Source organism: Oryctolagus cuniculus, chromosome 12, assembly GCF_051225735.1.
Source record: "Oryctolagus cuniculus isolate XC-2025 breed Fujian yellow rabbit chromosome 12, ASM5122573v1, whole genome shotgun sequence".
In the NCBI taxonomy this organism is placed as follows: Eukaryota; Metazoa; Chordata; class Mammalia; order Lagomorpha; family Leporidae; genus Oryctolagus; species Oryctolagus cuniculus.
Window position 1 is genome coordinate 52,520,406 of NC_142878.1, and position 21,287 is coordinate 52,541,692.

Sequence of the window (21,287 nt, forward strand, 5' to 3'; positions counted from 1 at the left end):
CACCTCCAAAATCCACACAGCCCTTCAGGGCCTTACAAGAACCCACAGGTAGGGCCGTGGAAGGGTGGGTGAGGAACATACCAGTCCCACTGCTACAGAAGCCAGTTTCTGCCTTTGCCAAGTACCCTCTAGCCTTCATACTCCCCTGATATGCCCTGACACTGCCTTTTGAATCATGGACTGATGGCATTTGTGCCAAAGCCCAGAACCTCGGGTGATTCACCAGCAAGTGGTGAGCTTCACAGGCATCTGCTCTCCGTGTGGGGCAGCAGCCCAAGGCCAGGCTGTCGGGAAAGGTGCAGACACGTTACTTTTCACCTACAAGGCTATGGCTGGAGCCCTTTCCCTTCTCTTTGAATTTGTTATTCCCATGGAAAGAGGCTGGTTCCAACCATGTCACAGGGAATCAGGCACGCCCCAACAAGCCAGCTCTGCTCGCTTAGAGGGCTAGTTAATCATTATTCTTTCTGGAAGCAGTGAGACCAAACAAGAGAGTTGGTGGCTGACATTGCCTCTCGCTGAGAGTGATGACCCCATTTAGGTCAAGTGCATTGCAACAGGCTGCATTGCTCTTAAAAATACAATTTACATGTGACACTTTGTGCATTATTCAACCAGTGTCCTCTGTCCCTTACAGTCACATCCTGAGACTTACCTGGCTTTATAATTAGCTTGGTCCCAGAGCCCCAGATGAACTGATAGTTGTTATCCACACAGACACAAAAACCTTAACAAAAACCTTCCCTGTCCTTCTGGGGATCCTATTAGAGATAAAGCCAGATAAAAACTCCAGAGCAGAGCACATAAAACAATGTAGGAATATTGACTATTGAAGATTATTTGTTCATTTAATTACATTTGATTCCCTTGCCCATTATAGATTCCAGACACAGATGATGAAATCAAATGACTAACCATCCAAAGCCAATCTAGGTCTCTCTGCCTATAAGGAAAATGTAATTCATAAACAGTTTTCAAATTGAAGTTGAACTTGCAGCACCTTTCCCAATATTTTAAATAAAAATGTAAAAGAGAGAAATAGATCATTTGCTTGGAGTCATAACGCATCTGATTCTCTAGTGTCTTGTTTCCACTGCTGCTAAGACTGTAGGCAGCAGCAGAGTGTTTGCACAGAGATTTAATGGATTTGGTTCTGTGAAGAATGGCATCCTGGGGGACCGGCAGCCCAGCAGCTAGAGGTACAAAGCGCCATACTGGGAGGGGTGGCCATAGTACCGGAAGAATGTACCAAAATGGCTTGGTTCTTTCTAGAAACTGCTTTTTCAAAATTGCCCCTTAGTGTTTAGTACTTACTTGGGGAGACTTGTAATGTGGTCCCAGTCCCAAAGATGAGCTTGTTTGTGTTGGAGTACACAGTGATACCCAGCTCTACGAAAACCTCCTGAGCCCTTAGACTCATTTTTCCATCTCTGGCACCAAATGCCTACCAGCGGCAAAGAAGACTTGGGCTACACTCAAAATGCCAGTGCCATCAAATAGCCAGCATTCGTTTCTGTTCACTTTCAGCTCCTGAAAATCCTACAGCCTGTACTGATTATGTTTCCATTCACCAAGTGACAGCTCAAAGTAATTCCCTAGTAGCAAACGGCATCCCCAGCTCTAATCCCATCTCTGACTTTGTGTGTGTGTGTGTGTGTGTGTGTGTGTGTGAGACAGAGAGAGACAGAGAGAGAGGAAGAGAGAGATTTGGCTTAAATGACTTCTCTGGGTTTCAGCTTTTGTGTCTTTGAAATATGTTTGGTGATGTGTGACCCTGCTCACCTTATTGGAGAATGTTACGAAGATAAAAGGGCTGCCGCTGGTGCTGTGGGTTACGGCATTGAAATGCATTTTGGATAACGTGGGGGAAATATGATTGTTCAAGACATTATTAACACGAATAGCAGAGAACCTGTTAGCTGAAGTTTATTGTTAAAACAGCTAACAGAAAAAGATTTCATTGTGAAAATTGCCAGTGAATATATCTGTCTTGAGTGTTTTTCCCCCCAGAAAGTTAGCAGACATAACCACTTAATCTGCCAGAAGAACTCCGCGTGGAAAAGGTCAGCTGAATTCCAAGGCACGTGGCCAGGGAAGAAGACATGACTGTCCTCCCCCGCTGGTGACTGAGTAGCGATTAGGTTCCCAGGAGGTGCCAATTTCCATTTGCTATTGGCAGCACTAAATGAATTTGAACATTGTAATGGTCAAACTGGCTGTGTGGGTAGACTCAGAGATTGAACTGCATGAGTGACTAGCTGGGGAAATTGTGTGTGTGTGTGTGTGTGTGTGTATGTGTGTGAACTCCTCTGTGGGATTCACAGACATGTTAGCCCCAGAAATGAGAAAAAATACACTTACATGGTTTCACAATCACTTGTGTGCCAGATCCAAAATGCAGCACATTCCCATAACCCATCTGTCCACAGTGGCTGACTCTACTACAAAAACCCTGCCACCTCTTCACGGCCACTCAGCTTGGGGCACAAGGTAGAAGCTCCAGTTTCTCAGGCATGGGAGAAGAGTCAGACAGAGGTATCACGAAAGCCATGCTATTCTCATTGCATGTGAGGTCTTCTTTCCCACGGCTCTTCCCGGTCCGGGGCCCAGCTCCAGCCCTCACACAGGTGTTCAGTAGCCCACGGTGGCCACCTCTGCCTCTGTGGAAGCTCTGCTGGGGCCACCCTCAGAGAGGATTCCCCAGGTCCCTGAGCCATTGGAGGATCATGCAGGGAGCCAAGAAGCTTCTCAGAAATACAGCTGGCTGGCAAATAGGCAGACAGCAGTTTGTGGCAGAGGTACAGGCATTGGTACTAGGGGTAGGCATGGTGGTAAAGAATTTAAAGGAGAGAGAAAGTTGGATACAGGAGTCAGAGATGGAAGGAGTAGGACTTGGAGTGCAAAGGTCTAAAAACAGAAATAAGCAGAGTAGACTCACACTAACCGCTGATATCAACGTTTGTCATCCTATGCTTTGCGAGTACACGTGAGTTCCAGGGGAAAGAAATTTTTCTGGCTCTGTCAGTTGCCCTGACCTATTTAAGTGTCATTCTGCCTCCTGTGACAGCCTCTCCCAAGCAGCTGAGAAAGTCCCTGCACTACAAACACCTAATTTCTGTCTTGCAAAGCCATCTGACCAAATGTTCTATATGAGTGGGTAGGAACAGCAGCCATGAAAAGATACACAGAATCTGTTTCTCCCTTCCTAATTAGGCTGTCAATCTGTTTAGCTAATAAGTCGTATAAAGTGTCTTAATCTCTTCCAGGGAAAGGAGTCATATAAATGCAAAACAGCAGCAGCCATAAGTCAAATGGCTTGCTGGGTATCTTCTCTTTGTGTGCGGAGATGCTGTTTCATAGAAGGAAAACTTTCTGTGTGCAGAGGAGACAGACTGGGGAAAAATACAAAGGCATTTGTTTTTATTAGGCTGAATCTATACGGCACAAAGTAAAACAGATTTGGTAATTATTCAGGTAATGTGACAGTCAATTCAAGCAATTTGGAGCACAAAGAAGTTTTCTCAAGGAAGTACCTACATATCTAGATCAGCTACTGATATTAATCAAATTAACTGGACAATTGTGCAGTATAGATACAAACTAATCAATATACCCTAAGATGGTTCTTCTGGACAGTTTACGTTTTATAAACCTCACTCCAAAACTGGCCCAATATTTACACCCCCTCTTGATTTTGGCACTGCAACCAACGTTTCCCAATTTTCCTTACAACACACACTGCATTTCGAGCTGCAAAGGTAACAGTGACCTTCTCCCCAGAGAGTCTTATCAGGTTAGCACACGGAAGCTCATTCAGAAATTCATTAGGCGCCTGCAACGTGAAAGCTGGTCATTATAGATTAAGGGCTTTTTCTCAAGTGGGAGAGGACTTACAGGGAATAACGGTCAGCTTTGTTCCAGTCCCAAAGATGACATCTTTTATCCCAGAAACTGGCACAGTGTTTCTGCCCAGTACAAAAACACTTTTGCTTGATTCTGCTCGATTTTCTTCCTCTGCAAAGCTCTCAGGTGTATGCTACACACATTTTGACTCCTACTTGGTGACAAACTCTTAAAACCCATCCTATGAAAAGTATTGTCTTCAGGTTTCCTAACAAAATCATCTGAACAGCTAACAGTCTTCTTTCCTCGCCACATTTTTCCCCCCAAACAAAAACTTGCCATTTCTACATGACCTATTTTTTCCCATGAAAAACAATGCAAGCAGAATTCTGGTGGTCTCCGGGATGTCTTCCACCTTAGTACACGGCATAGACTATGTAAGATCACCTTTCTTTTTCTTTCTTTCTTTTTTTTTTTTTTTTGCAAACTACCCATATTTGATGTTTTTATTTCTCCTAAGTCAGCCAAGCTAACATTTGCTCAAGCTTCACCAGAAACTCCACACCCGACCACCTTGAATCTTCCTTCTTTTTGCCACTTGCCAAATAGGTGAGAAGGCAGAGTATTGTCCAAGACTCTATGCACATGCTCCTTATCTTTATAAAAGGAAAATAAACTTAAAAGCAAGCATCTTTGATTAGAAGTTGAAAAGGCGAAGTGGATTAACAAATAATGAACACAGTGGACAACTGTGGTTCATTTGGGAACATTAAGACCTACCTGGTTTTACTTTTAAAGTTGTCCCTTGCCCAAATATTAGCTTTCCTATGTTGCTAGAACCACACTGTAATGCTCTACTTTACAAAAACTATCAATGGGGGATCATTCCTAATTTTTCTTTCTTCTCCCCAGCAACCTGACCTAGTAATAATAAATACATCCTTACTGAAGACTTACTATGTGTTTGCAAAGACCTCTTGAGTGACGAACTCTTTTAATCTCTTAACATCTCAGTGACCCAGGTACTATTACTGTCTCCATTTTACAGATGAGAACAATGAGGCATAAGAGACTAGGTAACCTGCATAAGGTCACATGTCTAGTAAGCAGCAGAAGTAGGGTCTGCCCAAACTGTCTGACTCCAAAATTCATACTCATACCTACTTATACCATGCCTTTCATTTGCTTTTTTCAATTTTGGATTCTTCTTTGAACTGTGCTTATCAATGGCACTAGCAAAATGGTTAGCTCATTGACCCTAATAAATATGCTCAGAGATGGTTCTTCTGCAAGGCTTACACTTTATAAACTTAACACTAACACTAGTCCAGTGTTTATACCCACCCTCTTCATGTTGGCACTGCAATTGACATTTCTTTTCTTGTCTTTTTTTTTAACTACACATTTTACATTTAGAGCTGCAAAGGTAAGGGTGACCTTCTCCCTGGAGAGTCTTATCACAACCACACATAGAAGCTCATTTAGAAATTCATTAAATTCATTAATGCCTATATCAAAGCTGCCTTTCTTGAAGCCCTTTGGTTCCATTGTACAATTGCCTTTCCTCTCCCTGATCTTTGTCAAGCCTGGAGCTCCAGAAGTGAGCCAGATCCTAGCCCAAGCAAAAGCCATAGCAAACACTTCTGGGAACACAATTTGGTTATAGGAAGCAACCTCCTGAACAGGACGGGTAGTTGCTAAGATGTCTCTGAAGATTCTTGGAGAGAAGAATTTTACAGGAAAGACCAGAATCGGGATGGAGCCAACATTTCTCCTGTTACCTCTTGCAAATCCACAATCAGGCTCAAAGCCAGGGAGCATAGAATGATGCAGGAAATGTATGGCCAGGCTATATGTTCTCTAGCCTGGTCACTGGATGGCCCTACATTGGGGGGGGGGGTGCCCAGCAGCACTTGACTTTTCTTTGATTGGAAAGAAACAGTGTTTACCCATGGCCCACAGCAAGGTTGGCACAGTATGGACTAAGGAAGCCATAACTCATGATGCATATTCTCACCTTCTCCAGTTTTCAGGCTCTCTGAATGACTTTCTTGGAATGAGCTAGTCTGTTTTACTCTGTAAGAAAGTGGTCTAATACTCCGGCTGCCTTTCCATCATGCACTTCGGGATCCCTCTACTTAGCTATTTTGATTGAGAAGTAGGCAAGGGCTTAGCTTTTGTGGACAGGACAGAAGCCACTTGCCACAGCTGGACGTTTCAAGCATGAGGGCTGAAAAAGTAGAAGGTAGTTTCTCAGATATCTCAAACTACATAGACAGGGTTGAGAGAGTTAACATGAAGACTCACTTGGATTTACTTCCAGACGCGTCCCCAGTCCCCAAATCAGCTTTTGGTTGTTGCCAATATTACACAGTCATAGAAAGCTTTACAGAAACCGACCAGCCAGTGTGTACCAGGAAATCCCTTTCAATCCCCAAATCCGGCAGACGTGCTCCTCCAGCTGGGAGCCTGGCCAAAGAGGCAGCGGGGAAGACTGTTTATTATGGCGGTCAATTCACAACATGGTCAGGGTGAAAAGGTTCTCTGGAGGTTCGATGTCATCCCCTCCCCACTCAGACCAGGCCAGCAAGGAGTGACATGATTCCGACCCTGCCAGAGCTGCCAGAGGAGGACTCTCCCACTCCAGTGCTCACCCATCTCCATGTTCAGTGCATGGAACCAAAAGGTTAAGACAAAATGGACTAGAAGTACATTTGTTCCAATGCATTTCTTTCCACGCCATACCATTATTTAGATGCCCATTTTTACAGGTATGTATGCCATCTACTCACTAGAATTCATACAAAAAATAAAATTGAGTGGAGGAAACAGACGACTGAGCTCAATGCTACAGCTTCCTTTTGAAATTAGAGCATTCATTATGGATTCAGCAGAGATACTCACGGGGTTTGACCATTAACCTTGTTCCCCCTCCAAATGTGATCACGTTGCCTGCATTATTATTCACACAGTGATCTACGGCTCAGCAGAAACCTCCTAGAAACTGAAGTAAGTTTTCCCTAAAGATCTTCTGGAAGGAGCGATACTGTGAGCGCAGAGAATATTAAGTAATCGTCACAGTAATAAGCTGATGTAGAAGCCTAGCACCAGCTGGATTTCAGGGTAATTTCCACATTGGATACATGAAGGATATTCTTTTGGAATATTCTCAAGAAAGAGTTGTCTGCACAGGCACCCAGAAACTGACCGCCAAAGTCTTAATATATCCTTCAGTGTTTTGGATGATGGTTCTCCAGGGTTCTGAAAATCACATTCCTCAACTGGACAAAGTAAGGATAGTTTATGTCCCTGGCACCAAAGCAGAGCAATCAGACCATCAGCACAGGGAAGCGACTGAGGGGAGCTGTCTCTGTGCAACCTGGAAGAGGGGTCAGTGTGTGGACCCACAGCTTCAGGGTGCTGGAGCCAGTCAGCTCAGACCAGCTCCTGGATTGTCCGAGGGGATGGCCAACCTTTTCCTTGCACAGAATTAGGGACAGTCACATACAGTGGTCTACTCTGGAGTTCTAACTCCAAATCTTTTCATCCTGTGCTTAGATGGTCACCAAGAAAAGGACTTTTTACCACGTCCCATCCTTATCCCAGGGGAGACTTTTCCAGTCTCACCGACCATTTCCTGGGAGATAGCACAGCTCAAGGACTGACCTGAAATCGCTCTGTTGGGATCAGCATAGCTTCTCCCATCCATTCCTGGCAATCCTTTTGGGACTCTCTCAGTTTTGAGACAATGTGAAGAAGAACTCTAGTCAGAAGCTCCATGGGCACCTGCACTGAGTGTCCAGTGTGGCCTCCTCCCCCTTCCCCGTCATTGGCCACCTTGAGGACTGGGGCTTAACTGGCAGTTAGGAATGGATCATGCTGGGGGAAAGCAAGAAACACACAGGAAATAGGAGCTGCACATTCCCAGGGGAATTTAGGTCGCTATTTCTCTTCCAGGGAATCTTCTCCCATGGGCAGATTCATCCTTCTCACATCTGTTACGGAAACCATCTCCTTCCCTACTTTGCTATTCGTTTGCTAGATCTCTTATTCTGGCCTCCCTATTTTTTTTTTTTTTTTTTTTTGTAATGACATGATTTCTCAAAATCTGGTGACAACTGTGCTGGGTGTCTAGGCTGAGACAGTGAAACTCGGTTTGTTTCAGCTGTGTAAGTCTGATTTTGGTGATGGGTCCAGGTTGCGTGATGCATGGACATGGGGTACAGGTATGGGCATGTGTAAGCATTTAGGGGAAGCGGGTATCCAGTTTGCCTGGAGCAGAGCACTTGTGAAAGGGAACAACTGGAAAAAAATGCAGAGAACAGAAAATGGCTCAGATTTTAAGGAGCCTTGAGTGGCAGGCTAAGACGTGGACACGATTTTCCCTTGAGATGGTTTCACAAATGCTGTTCTCCAGCCAGATATAGCACTGAGCTGGACAGGGGAGAGCAGCATAACCAGGGGTAGGAGAAGTGACTGCAAAATGTGAAATGAGAAGACAGTGTTAAAGAAGAGAATAAAGAGCACAGAATTGCTGTTGTATACAGAGGACTTTCTTGTAGTCTTCACCCATCAACATTTCTCTAATGATTAATGCAGGTCTCATAAGATTGGTGGGAAGACCATCACGGCAAGCCTCAGAGCCGTCCCTTGCCCTTTCTGTGTAGGGGGACCCAGAACTGCCATTTTAGGTAGCCGTAATTTTGGCTTCCACAGTTTATAATGGGGGTGCTTTTTCTATCTTACTTTCCCTTGCCCCTTAAGCATGAACCTCAACAGCTTTTAAAGTCTGTCTTGCCTGTAATACTCACTTGTTAAAACCTTCAGAATGGTGCCGGTGCCAAAGGTGTATTTGTAGCTTCCTGAGGAAGTCACAATGTTACACGGCTCTACATAAACTGATATGGGGTTACCATTTCTTGAAGCAACTTTACTGAACAACTGTAAGATATCATATATTACTTTCTCTATTGGAAGGTCTTGACTAAGTTTTTCTCAAAGTCATTTACTTGGGATTATATCTCAGTCCATACAGAAAGTCCTCATTTGTTCTGTTGGTTCTTAATCTCTTTAGCTTTATCTAGCTTTATTTTAGCTAGCTTTATCTTGAGTGTGTTTATTAAGAGGCTGATTTAGCAAATGTCCTAGGACTTAAACATCTAAATGGGTGCTGGACGCTTCAAAGTATTCCCTTTAGGAGTCCCTGTGAGGGTCAGCTTATGAGCCACATAAACAAACCAATAACATTAATTTATAGTGACATCTTGTTTTGGATCTAAAATAACACCACTAACTAGCTTGAGTCCCTCTTTATTTATTAAGACTTGGTCCAGAAAGGCTTTTGATTACTGAGAAAAGTGAAATCCACCTTCAAAAGGGAAATCCATCATGGGTGCTACAAAAAGCGAGTGCTGTGGTCTTTGAGGGCAGTTGCCAAAAAGGGAGCTGAGCAATGGGCTGTGTGTTAGAACCAAGTGTGTCCCGCCCCAAGCTGACTGCTTTGACGACACTGCTTCCTTAAACGTATCAACTCTATTTGTTAACAAATCAACCCTATTACCTTATTGTCACACCTGATTCAGGCACAGAGGATTGTTCATGAACGACTACTCAGAGGTAGCACACATTTCTGCAAACACAGAAGACTCCCATTTCTGTAATCCTAACAGACAAAAAGCAAAACAAACAACCGAAACAAACCAAAACAAACAAAGCACTGAATTCTGCAAGGGTGGAGATAGTCTGGGAATGTTTGATATAGCTTTCTATCAGCCATCTCTACTACCCTCTCTCTGACAGCTTCACAACTCAGATAAACAGTCTGCTTTATCACAGATAATGCGGGTGGTGGGGAAGCCTTCTATGCTATGCTTGGGCGAGGGAGATCCTTTGCTTCTCCCTGACTCAGCCGGCCTAGGTCAATGGGTGAAGTCCATTTGGGGGACTATTTTATCCCTGGAGTGAAGAGGGGCACTGTCCATAGAGAAGCAAGCCCATGACATCACCCACAAAGGCTGTTCTCTTGCCTGAATGCTTTCTTGGCCTGCTTTTCTCTCAGCGGGTGAGGCTTGTAACCCCGGCTGCCCTCACCTCACCTGGGCCCTCCGCCTCTTGCCTTACTTTTCAGTGCTACCAGATGACACAACGGGACCTCATCACATATCCGTGAAGGACACCCTTCTTTGGTTATATGCTGCTGTGTTGGTAGCCCCCCTTTTCATCGGGTTCACTTCGTCTCTATCACAAAGCTTGTCTCCTTATCTCAGCCTCCTTTTCAAAGCCACGATGTGCTTCGTGGACCTTTGAGAAAAACTGACTGCCGTGTTAGTACAATTTATCACTGCCCATAGACCTGATAGCCAGCTCCAGCCTCCAGGGAAACATGTATTCATATCTTGCTCACATATACTGCGCAGTTAACAACTGCACACTAAACGAAGCAATTAAATTCAGCTGTGTTTCAACAGGTCCCATTGGACTTCTTTCAGGAAAGGATAATTAGTTAACCACGAGAACTTACTGGGTATGACCAACAGCGAGGTGCCTTTGCCAAAGTTGGAGGAGACGGTATTTGAGCTCCACAGTGCATTCTGTCTAGACAAATAACCCCTTGCAGAAGCCACCCTGTGTCTCTTCCTCCTACAATCCCCCCATGAGAGCTAATGTCTAACAAGCAATCGCACAGCAGCCACACAGATGATGGCTCATCGGGTCCTTGATGCTGTAAATAAAGCTCCTCTCTTCCATGAGACGTGCCTGAAAAGGTCACCGCTGCCCACAGTGAGATAGGCAATCACTCCTGGGAGGTGCCCTGCCACATGTCAGGGAGCCCAGAGTTTTCCTGCGTCCAGCAGAGGCGAGTGCTGGGCTGGAGTGAGGGCAGCACAGGGCCTGGACCAGAACAATTCTGGGGGGTTTGTGGATGAAGAGGGGAAACCCACACAGAGGAAGGGGTCGTAAGTTCCTCCTCACTCACTCTGGGTTGTACTTGAGTTGTGCTCAGAGGCACAGCCTTTGGAATCCCCAACACTTACTTGGTTTCACGAAGAGTTTAGTGCCTTTTCCAAAGATGAGCTTTCCTTGGCCTCCTCCATATTTCACACAGTCGTAAGGGGCCTTACAATAATCAGGTACAAAGGCTTGAGCAGGAGATGGAGCCAGTGAGATCAGTTTCCCCCTAGGGGGAGTCTCGCCACCTGGCAGCCTCACTCGAAGCACCTTCACAAGGTTAGAGATTTCTCTAAAAATAACAGCTGGCTGTGCAGATACATCTGGGCTTGAACTTAACCACCAGTTTTGTTCCCAGAACACTGGGTTTTGATGGTCTGCTCATGCCCAAGACACATGGGGACAAAAGCAAGGTCAAGCAGAGACATGCCACCTAGCCCAGGTGGCCAATAATAATTGGAATAGAGTGGATAGTTTAGGAACTAGGAGCACAACACAGTTCTACAACTCTCACAGCTATAGTTCTTACAAACAGAAACCAAAAAAACCTCAACAAACAAAAACAGCAAACAGGATGATTGCATTCCTCTCAGAGTGGAGGGCTCTTAATTGAGGAAAACCCGATTTCTGAGTTGTTAGGTGTTTTGATTTTGTCTTATAACAAAATATGGATCTCACACATTGTCCTCAGTTTTTCTATATATAACAGAGCTAATGAAAAACAACAGTGAATGTTGCTACTTCTTTCTGACCTAATTCTCAAGATTGCCAGGATTTATCAGCCAACAGACTTCTAGCCAGCTCAGGTTCTCAGGCACAAAGAAATCAGGTGCATTGATCCACTTGAGAGTGGCTGTGCCTAATGCCACCAAAACTGCACAGAACAGCCCTGCCTTTTACTCAGGCTGGCGTCTAAGATCGACCCATTCCCCCTACTTACTTGGTTTTATTGTCAGTCTGGTCCCTGCTCCAAAGCGTGGGGCATTGTTGTTATTGCCACAGTAATATATGCTTTAACAAAAACCTCCAGGGGAACCCTGCAGCCAGCCCCCAGCATGGCAAGGACAAGGGGCAGAGGCACTGATAGACATTGCACAACACAGCAGTCCCAATCTCCTTTTCCTACAGGAATGGGGCCATTCCTCCCAGCTTCAAGGCTGTGAATGTGAACACTTCTCAGTGCACCGAGCAGAGCTAATCTACACCCCATATTGGTACTCTGAGACATGTAATCAGCTTCCGAACAGGTCCCTGAGCAGTGTATAAACCAAAGCTGCAAAGAAATCATGCCTGGGCACACAGTTCGTCTTCGGGGACCTCTGTATATGAGGAGCTGCCGGTGGACGCGCTGGCACTTCTGCAGTTTGCATCTTATTCATAGACTGAAAGTACGCAAGCTCCTCATCTATATAATTTTACGTCCATTATCTTACAGTCATTTCATAATTGGTCAATAATGAAACATGGCAGTGCTTTGTGGGAGAAGGGTTGGCACTTGATTGTATTTTCAGAGGGTCAAGGTTTTGCTTTACTTCACCAAAGGTCTAGCAAAATAATTCCTCTCAGAAGTTGAGTGAGTAGGTCACTGGGCAAACTTCATTAAAGACTCTCCAAAACAGTCATTAAAAGGTCATTCTCACCCACTTCTTCCCACTTAGACAGATCAGCCCTGGAAAGTTATCAGAGTGAGTGAGATTCTCTCTTCTCTCTTTGAGGGTTCTTTTTATTCTATTGCCAGTGCCAAAGCTCTGACAATAAATTAATTCCCAAACCCACTGATCCAAAGGAAACACATGGAGTAATGAAGACTAAAGAAGCTTGGAGCAGAGAGAGGTCTGTTTTCGCAGGTGGAGAGGAAAGCCTCAGTGACAGAATCCAAACAGCACAAGCACTGACTGAGTGCAGGTATCCTCAGTGAGGTCACCTCCCACAGGCAGGAAGGGAAGGCTCCCTCCAGCCAGGATATCCCCTCTGTAAGATTCCCTGTTTTAAAGGAGCAGGCAGTTGGATTACCTACCAAGGGTGACCTGAAGTCTTGTCCCTGATCCAAAGCTGAGTTTCCTGGCACTGCTGGTTTACACCGTGAGATACTGCATAGCAGAAACCCGCTGTAGACTTCCTATCTGATCTGCACCAGTGTCCCAGGGCTTTCCACTTGGGCAGCCTAAGTGAGCCCCCAGGTGTACATATCCATTTCCCAAACTCTGCTGTTTTAGCTCCTATGAGGGTAGTATGGATCTGGCCAGAAACTTGCTTGACTAACAGCAGCCATTGGTTGACCTCTTTGATGTTGATTGACCATGGACACTGGCTAGTTGATTAAGGCTGAGGAGTTGTCAGGTTCAACTGGGAAAACATTGAGACTTGAACTCTTTGTCCTTTCTATTTCTGAATTTTGTTAATGGATCCTTCTTGTCACATTTGATGAGTGATGGGGCTGAGAAATAAAATGATTAATAACTGTTCTAGTTTAAGGTCCTTAAGTCAGGCAGTGAAGAGGGCATGAAGACAAAAAAGGGGAGACTTCTGTCTGTGCCATTTCTCCAATGCCCATGAAAGTAATTTTTGTTAGAGAGGTGCTGCCGGTGAAGTGGCCTACATATGTCTGTGCCCCAACCCGAAGCTCAGACTCTTTGTCTGCTGGAACCCAGAACTTCCAATAATGGACTCATGGACAAACATAATTGCAAAAGGGATCTCGGGAGTCCTCCAAAGCACAGGCTGCATCACCTCCTTGGTCTACAGGGCTCAAACCCTCCCATGTGCTTAGGATGGTGCCAAACAAGGGCAGTGGTGTCTGAGACGCATGAGCAGGGGCTGGGGATGTTCCTACGGGAACAGCGTTTAGTCACCGCCACCCCCATCCCCACCGTTCGGAGAAGCACTCACAGGGTCGGACCATCAGCTGGGTTCCTCTCCCAAAGGTGAGTCGTTGCCCGCCTCCTCCTGTATTCACACCCTGGGGCAGGCCTTTACAGAAACCTCTCTCCCAGAATCTCATGCCCTGAGCCTCCCACAACCTCCATAGCTGCTCTGCAGTCCACAGACACCAGGGACAGTTTTCGGCTGTGACCCGTGCCACTGGTCATTTCTTTCTCTTTCTTGTTGCTGGCATGAAAGCTCAAAATGCTCACAACGAGGAAAAGGGCCCAGAGATAAGGACTGGGTGGGGGGGGGAGGGGAGGAGTGCCGTGACATGGCTGCCAATGGCATCACTGTCGACTTGCTCATGAGAGTGGACTTGACCACACTGTTTTCTTCTGTCCCACAAGAGAGGGTAAGACAGAGGCCTTCCTCCCACACATAGACAAGGCGCAAAAAGACACTGCGGTTTGTGGATTTGGAATCTACAGGAGGATGCTCACATGTGCATGAAGCTCTCACTCGCTGCTCAGACTTACTGGGCCCAGCTGCTGAACAGTCTCAGGCCCAGAGGTCAGCTTGTCTCTGCCGTCCTGTGCTCCCTGTTGGCAGCAGCTTTGCAGAAAGAAGATGGGCACCTGTCACGAGCGTCCCTCACCAGGCTGTCGGCCTGCTCTCTCCTGACAGTGATCCCAGCAATGCCCTACCAGCCAGGCAGCATGCAGCTTTTCTGACACTGCTCTAAGTCAGGGCTCAGGATAAATCTCCGAGCTCAGAACTGCAGACTGAGGTTGCCACGTTGTGAGTGTAGACACCCACCCACACAGCAAGCAGCACAGCCCCCAGAGACGCTGACTTCTTTTCTTTCTTCTAAAAATTTAAGCTCAGTTTGAACGCTGTGGACCACACCAGCGAATTGGTGTGATTAAGGCAACAGCACATGGAAATGCTTAAGTGAATGCCACTAATGAAAGGCTGTGCTGCACCTGGAATTTCTGTCTTTCGGAGCAAATATTTCCAAGTCAGAAAACAGTCTGCTCAATAGATAATACAATGCAGGTTGGGGTTGGGGTGGGCCAAAATGTTTCGTACTCACAAGGCTTGACTCTCACAGTGGTTCCTGAGCCAAACACCAGCTTGTTCCCGTAGTTCACACAATGTCAGACGCCTCTACAAAAACAGCACCTGGGCGTGTGCGGGTGTGGGGTGTGGGGGTGAGCGACTTGGTGCTGGAAACAGGAGTGTTGTTCCACTTTGGATTTAGGACCTGCTGATATTTGGCCAAGAAGCCAAAGACATTGTAATAATGGCAGGAACTTGTAATCGTGAAAAGGTCGAGTGTGTGTTGGGATTTGGCTGTGTGTGCTCTTGGCTGCCTGGAGTATGATAAATGCTACAGCTTCCCCAAGGTGTCCTGCATCTTCCCTTTCAGGATGCTTCTACCCTCGAGCCAGAATTTCCTTTCATCTCATTAATCCTAATCACACCCTCCTGTTCCAGATAATTCCACTGTGCTATGATGTTCTCCAATTTCCAAAACCCATAGCAACTACCAGCTACTAACGATTTCTGGAAGCACTGCTTGGAAAAGGAGCTCATTCTAGCTGGCTTCCACATCGAGTTTTCAAATATTTGGGGCTCTGAGTAGGCCTAGAGTCCCTCTGACTGTCCCCCTCTGGGTCAAACCTTCTTGTACCAAGTTGTTCTTAGCACGCAGGAGAACGTGGCGGCCTCTTCCCTGGGTGTGTCAGGTCCTCATCTGGACCCAGATCCCTGAACACTTCTGGCCAACTTGGAGCCATTACTGGGTCCTCAGGTCCCACAGCTCAGCCCTGCACTGTCATCTTGGAACTTTGGGACTCACTCTGAGGTCCCTGTCCCTAGACATGGAATGAGGAGAGACCATTTTCCTATCTTATCCAGAGAAATGGAAGATTTTGATATCTACAAGTGCTGTGTCCATCCTAGCTAGGCGGCATTGTATCATGTGATTTTCACTAAAGAGTCTGAGCCGTCCAAATCCTCAATCCTCATACCTTAATTTTTAAGGCAGAAAAGAGAAAAAGACAAAAGGTGGTAGCTGAGTGCTTAAGACAGTCGGGAAATCCAGACTTGGAAAGGTTCCATCTCGCCAGTCCTTGCCCTTTAAATGTGCCTTTCTTTCCATTTTGTGAGGCTGTCTTTTGTTACAAAATGGACACATTCAAGCTTTCCCCAGCTTTTAAATGCAGTTGTGAGAAATCCATTTGTGTCTTGTTGTGCACTCTCTCATGTAGGATATGGTGGTTTTTGATAGTTAATTTGGTGTCTGGCCCAAATTATAATTAAATGTAGATGTACTGCCACAATGTTAAACTCCACTGGGAAACAAAAACAAAAACAAATCCTAGAGTTTCTCAAGTTTAAACTTTCCCGTTGGGATCAGGGCGTGGTCTCACTATTTAAAGTAACCCTGCCCCACTCAGAGCACCAGCTCTTAGGACCTTTCCACATATCTTTGGCATCTGCAGCAAGAGACAGGGTCCAGGGTTAGTTTTGTACAATTCTACTGCCTGATGTCCCATCTGCCTGCGCCTCTGGGCATCCTGGTTTGCTCATGTCTTTGATAGCCTATGTTTCCACCGTTTCTTTCAAACATATACAGTACTCAAAGGTAAAGTTATCATACAAGATGAAAGTGAAGATACCATCATTCTGTCTGAATTCTCTTTGTATGTCATGTTGGCACAGGGCAGCAGCAGCAAAAACAGAATTATGAATCATATTTCAAGTTTGGATTAAATATTCAGACTGGAGTTTCCCCCAGAAAACTTAGATATTTGGCTGCCACCCATCTCTAGCAGTTATGAGAAAGGACAGATGGAGACCCTGTGTCTAAGCCTGCATGGTGTGCTATGGTCCCCAGAGTCTGATACAGGCTGATGTCCTGATCAGGAATGCAGTACTTACTGGGTGTGACGGTGAGTCTTGTTCCAGTCCCGAAGGTTAACTTATCATTTCCATAGTTGGACACACAGCATTCTGAGTCTTTACAAAAACCTTTGCTCCAAATTCTCCTGCAAGCCCCACCTGCATTTCTGGTGAGCTCCCTCCCTGCAAAGCTTCCACAACATCAAAGCCATCCCTGACTCTTTCCTACCATGTCCTCCCGGAGCAAGTGAGAGGAACTGGGATGAAAGGCTGTCATTGGGAGAGGCTTGACAGGTGCAATCGGTTTTGATTTTTCTGCCAAATTTGTCTTCAGAGAGAAGAACAGAAATCCTCTTTCTCTCTGCAGGTGGCATCAGAGTATCTCTTGGGTCTAAAGGCAGGGGTCCTTCTCATCCTCCTCATCCTTTGACACCATCCCAGACTGTGGTTTTCGTGAAATAACCTCATTCCCCTCTCCCAGCCTTCTGGTCCCCTTTCTCTCAGTTGAGAGCTGTCCCTCCACTCTGCCCCTGAGGTCTGTGCCACAAAGGGCCCAGGTTCTCTGGCCAGTGCAGATGTGTGGGGTGAGCTCCTGGGGGTGACCATCACTGCAGACCATCTTGTCTGTCCCAGTCCCCCTGGGAGTCGTCAGGCAGAGCAATAAAGACCTGTCCTGGCGTAGCTCATTCTCAGGGTAGAGGGGAGGGGCTCTCTGCTATGTTCCAGATAAAATTAAACCTGGAAGCGGAGAAACACAACAGCAGACTTTAGATGGCTCTTTGTGAACTTTAAAGGCTCTGCTCTACAAAAGCATGATGGAAAAATGTCTTTGACTTACTTGGAATGACTGTCAAACTGGTGCCTGTCCCAAAATAGAGCTTCTGGTTACCAGTGCCCCACTGTGATAGGAAGCTCAACAAAAAGCCAGGCCGAAGAGAGAGCCAGAGCTTACACCTGGGGCCCACCCGACTCGGGGCAGCCAGGCAGGCAGGCGGGCAGGAGGGCTATCTCTTTCCTCTGTGCAGGCGCGGGAGTAAGGGCATTAGTGAAAAGGAGCGCCAGGGCTTAGAGCAGCTGCGACCACGCACAGCTGGAGGGGCTGGTTCCTCCTGAGAGGGATTCAAAGGAAAGCTTCTGTGCATCTTGTGCGGCTCGCCGTCTAATTAAAGGCATAGGCCCATTTCTTTTATGTTTGGGCATTTAAAAAATTCCTCTTCTTTCAACATTTAATTTCTCTCTTGATGGTCATATGATTCTGAAGTGCATTTTAATCAGGACTCCTTATTCCACCTTTCGACTCTGGAAAGGATTTTATTTCCTCGTGAAACTTCTGGAACAATTCATTGTCTTTGGATCGACCCAGTAACATCCTCTGATCACCTTGCTGCTTTCTCCTACACCCACACCAGGCGGTGTCCACTGCTGACTCCAGCCACCCAGCTTGTCCCCTGGGTGTAGTAAGAATGTGCTAGTAGACCACAGGTTGCTTTTCAAATCACCATTTTCTAGTCTCATGCTCTCTATGCTATCCTTCAGGGACTAAACCTACACTTGCCATTCTTTGGCTTTTTTGTTTTCTCACCAGTTAGTTTATCTTGATTTCCGTAGCATCCGTCCTCAACTACCAGGCCATTGCAGTCCCATGTGCATAACCCTCAGTCCCACCCCACACCACAGGCAACACCATGGGGAGACTTACTTGGAATGACTGATAAGCTTGTCCCTTGCCCAAACGTCCAGGTGTTGGAGGAGGTCACACAGCCACCCAACCCTTTACAATAACCGACAAGCGCCTATTCAAGATCTTAGACCCCAGTCTTTCTTGATACCACTTCAAAAGACATGGCGGGTACTCTTCAGGATCACAATTGGGAGCTATGGATTGGAGGCAGGGTTAAGCCAGAGTCTGTTGGGAATCCTAGGAAACTTGCTGGGAATGTGTGCCTCTCACCTTGGAGTCCTTTGGGTTTCTGACATGTGGCAGGTTTTAAAAAACATCCCTGGGCTTCCTCGTCTCCCCCTCCCTTCTCCGTTATTCCCCATCCACACAGCATCCCCATCTGCATCTCATTTCCATCTCCAAGCCCTCGCTTGGTGACACCAGGTCCTCGGGCACCATTGATCTGCCTTCTCGGAGACAGCATGTGTTCACCAGCGCGCCGTGATTAAAGGGCTGGGAATGCCAGCCTCTCAGAGGCTGAGATTTGGGCTCCTCACTCCTTATCTCTGGTCAATATGTTGTTCTCATTTGTCTGGCTAATGAAGAGCTGACCTTTCTAAGTGGATGTATTTTGCTGAAATGACAACTGCCAGGGAGCTAACTACAAAGGCCGAGTGGGGAAGGCAGTGTTGGCCTTTCAGACCCCTTTGGCAGATTTCAGTCAATAGGATCCTGAGCTCAAATGTCAACCGCTCAGCATTGGCTCCTGTGTTCCTGGGCTGGAAGAGTTTCTTGCAGCAAAAATGGGCAAGTCTAACCTGCATTCTGCTCATTAGAACCAGACTTCACTGGGCGGCATCTCACACATTCAGGATGATTATAACAACCCAATATTCAGCCGTAGAGTGGCACCAACACGTTCTAGCTCTACACCCACCTGGTGTGAATTCACGCTGCTACGCAGAGGAACAGATGAAGATAGCATTGTCAGACGGCCTCCTCCGCACACATGAAACCGGGACTGTGCTATCTGCCTCGTCAACTCTGCCTGTGCAAGAGTAGCTACTCCAAAAATACAAGGGCTAGACCTGTCCCTTTGCATGGGGCAACACTGCCCTCCACAGAGATCCACGGAAAGCAAAGCATGCCCCACAGCCCCATCACAGCCCTGTCAAGCTGCCGTGAAAGACGTATTCCTACTTTATAACGTCCCCTTCCTGTGTCTCATTCATTCCATTTATCATTTCCAAGCATCCACGTTCTCCAAGCTCCACACTCTCCTTAACCCATCACCACATGACTCCCTTAAGGTCCCTACAAGAAACAGCCAAAAGGCCTGTGTTTGGGGAAAGGAGCAAGAATGCAAGGGGACACTGAGTTGGGTCTTGCCAGCTTGCCTGGCTTCACGGTTTGTTGCATCCGCTTCCCAAACACCAGCTTCTCATGGCTGTCACACATCTCCCTGTAGCAGGGAATTTTACAACGACTGACAGAAGGAGCTTTATGAATCTTAAAAAACAGTTGACTCTCTCTCTTCCCAGTGGGGTGCAGCAGCAAACACACCAAAGCCAAATCTTTCTGTCTGCTCTAATTATCAGCAAGGATACAAGTCACCACGAGGAGAAAGGTATTAAGCCTTTATCTGAAACTCTTGGAATTAATTGCAATGCCTTGCCTGGTGGTTTCGGCGATAGGCATGGACACAGTGGCTGCTTATTTCTGCCCATCCTTTCTCTCCCTCTGTTTTTGTAGTTTTGCGTCTACAGAGGCAGTAGGAGACAGGTGGGCAACATAGAGGGATTTGAAATAAGACCTCTGATTCCCATTCAGTTTTCATTTTTTCTCCCTGTCCACTTTCATTTAAAACCCATTCTGCACTGAATACCACATACCTATTCAAACTCTGCTCTCAATCATCCCTCTCTACTGTGGATGATACCAGTGGAAATGGCCTCTGACGCACTGAGAAGAATTTCAGATGGATAGAAGGAAGGACTTGTTCAGAGTAAATAAACACCAGAATGGGTTACTCAGGGGAGTCCTTTGGAAAGGGTGGCCCCTCCAGAAAAGTTAGGGCATCACCTTCAGAGAAGCCTTGGAAAGCAGAAAAGATTTTTCTTTCAGTCTTTCCAGGTTCAAGGTCAGCTTTACTCACAGCAAGGTGACAGACCCAATGGCTCAGGGTCCAAAAGGGAATCTGTGCATATTGAGATTAAAGGAAGAGAAAGGGCCGTGGAGGACACTAGGTAAAGCAAGATCTGGTTCCCTGGTGACATACATTGGTCTCAAGCCTGACACAGCCCGGGGTGGATTCCAGAGCTCCCAGGGTCCTATTACACTTACTTGGAAGGACAGACAAGATGGTCCCTTGTCCAAATGTCAGCTTGCCTTGGCCAGCCCCAGAAGTAGTGGCACTGTGACAGAGGCCTTTACAAGAAGCTCAGGGGACCCTCTGAGGCTCAGACAGCTTCCTCTTTGAATTCTGGGGGAGAATAAACCCACCTAGAGGGGTCCTGGACCTGTGAGACCGAGTTTCTTCCCACTGAAGGTCAGGGACCATGTTCACATCTGGTCCTTGGACTTGGACCTGCACCTGCTGTACCCTCTCCCCCAGCCAGAGGCGGGCTTCACATCTCTCTGCATTTTCTCCTGTTTCGGTCCTCAGGCTTACTGATTTCCCATGTTCAGCATCTCTCTTTCTAAAGGTCTCATTTCCATTTTACAGCATCATTTTCAGGACAATTTCTCTGATCAGTTTTCAAGACATGTCCTCCCCTCCCCTCGAGGTGTCACACATTTCTGATGACAATGAATTGATTACAAGGAGACAGGATGAGAGTGTTCGGCTCTTGGGAGGCTGACTAGAATTAGATGAGGTTGAGGCTGCAGATGAAGCACTAGCTGCCGGGCATCCCTTCACACCCTGGTGCAGGAGGTGAAAATGATGGGCATGATGAACTGAGCCTGCACACAACATGGTTTTTTTCTGTCAACCTTGAACCTGGTGAAATGTAAGTACCAGCTCATGGAGTTTACACCTGCACCTTGCTCTGGTGATTAACTA

The 21,287-nt window shown here is 46.4% G+C and overlaps 1 gene segment (V, D, J or C); it reads right to left on the minus strand.

Annotated features, from left to right (window-relative positions):
* LOC103351170 (T cell receptor alpha chain constant-like) overlaps positions 1-14,878 on the minus strand; it is a 59,646-nt gene extending 44,768 nt beyond the window's left edge. The window contains exon 1 of the C gene segment in view: positions 14,750-14,878.
* Positions 14,879-21,287: the final 6,409 nt, after the last annotated feature.